The sequence below is a fragment of the Drosophila persimilis genome, unplaced genomic scaffold (assembly GCF_003286085.1).
Source record: "Drosophila persimilis strain 14011-0111.01,24,50 unplaced genomic scaffold, DperRS2 tig00001040-arrow-arrow-pilon, whole genome shotgun sequence".
Lineage (NCBI taxonomy): Eukaryota > Metazoa > Arthropoda > Insecta > Diptera > Drosophilidae > Drosophila > Drosophila persimilis.
The window spans coordinates 22,597-24,479 of record NW_020825405.1 but is presented as its reverse complement, the minus strand read 5'-3'; positions in this window follow the sequence as shown (position 1 = coordinate 24,479).

The window sequence follows — 1,883 nt, the reverse complement described above, 5'->3', positions numbered from 1 at the left end:
AAGGGTCGGTATCAGTATCGGGTATCGGCGCTGATTCTGCATTTCACACGGAAGGTTCAGTTAATTTGGTCATTCAATCCAGGACTTCCGATTACTTCACGAGTCTCACAGCTCTCGTTGCTCCACGTATTACAGGAAACCAGCCTGCTTCTTCATTTGATGTATCCAAATGGGAAATGCCATCCAATATCAGCCTTGCTGACCCACACTTTAACAAATCTCAGCGCATCGATGTACTTATTGGAGCCAGCTTATTTTACGACATTTTATGCGTTGGACAGATCAAATTGGAGAGGGGACTTCCTATAATACAAAAAACCCGTCTCGGCTGGGTTGTCACAGGTGGAGGTCAGTACTCCCGCAGCTCAGTGCTCCTAGCTGCCTCTAGTTCGACGGAATTGAGTCAAACGCCTACCGTTGGTTTGGATGAGCTAGTGCGAAGGTTCTGGGAAGTGGAAAACTGCCACGGTCCCGCTACAGAAGCAACAAAGGAGGAAAGTGCTTGCGAGGAACATTTCAAAAAACATTGCGGTCGGCTTCCAAGTGGCGAATATTGCGTTCAATTGCCTTTAAAGCTGAGTGACAGTCTTCTTGGAGATTCTTATCAACAAGCCTATCGCAGATTTCTCAATCTAGAGCGCAAGTTGGTTCGCAAACCGCTTCTCAAGGCCCAATACGCCGCATTTATAAAGGAATACGTCGATTTGAATCACATGTCCCCTGTCAAAAGTGACGCACTTAAACAATGCAAATTTTTTCTTCCTCATCACTGCGTCTTAAGAGAAGACAAAACCACCACAAAACTCCGAGTAGTTTTCGACGGATCCGCTTGTACATCTACAGGATATTCCCTCAACGATATATTGATGTCAGGCCCAACAATTCAGCCAAAGTTAGTTACGACTCTTCTTCGATTTCGTACCTTTCGTATAGCATTGACTGGTGACATTTGTAAAATGTATAGATGCGTCCGTGTCTCGCCCCAAGATAGTTTTCTGCAGTGCATACTGTGGCGTGACTCACCCCTCGAGGAGCTAAGGACATTCAAGCTGGATACCGTGACCTATGGAACGAAACCAGCAGCATTTCTGGCCGTCCGTTCTATGCACCAACTAGCGGCAGACGAGAGTTCGTCATATCCAATTGGCTCTGAAGTTGTGCTGCGGGACTTTTACGTGGATGATTTGCTAACGGGGGGAGATACTACAAATGAGGTGCTGGAAATAATTCGCCAGGTGTCAGGACTATTAGCCAAAGGAAATTTCAAGATCAGAAAATGGTGTTCCAACGATACATATGTACTCAATCAAACACCCCATGAAGATAGGGAAACATTTGTTAAATTTACTGATGGCAGCGATGTAACCAAGACGCTAGGTTTAGCATGGAATCCCACTTCGGATGAGCTATTATTTTCATTCTGTCCCAATCAAGTCCCTTCGAAACCAACTAAGCGAGTTGTATTGTCAACTATTGCACGATTTTATGATCCACTCGGACTTATAGGGCCAGTTATTACTAAAGCAAAAATATTTCTACAGCAGCTGTGGAAAGAAAAGCTTCATTGGGATGAAAGTCTGCCAGTCTCCTTACGCACAACTTGGATCAACTTTATTCAGCAGTTTGACTCTATGCAACAAATTTCTTTCCCGCGCCTATCTTTCCTTCGAAGCAGCAACCTTGAAATGCATGGATTTTGTGATGCCAGCATGAGTGCTTATGGAGCTTGCATCTACGCTGTTTCGCAAGGCGACAATGGAGTCAAGGCAAATCTTCTATCTTCCAGATCTCGTGTAGCGCCACTGAAGACTATCACAATACCCAAGTTGGAATTATGTGGTGCAGCGCTACTCGCTCAGCTTATGCATGAAGTGTCTTTGATG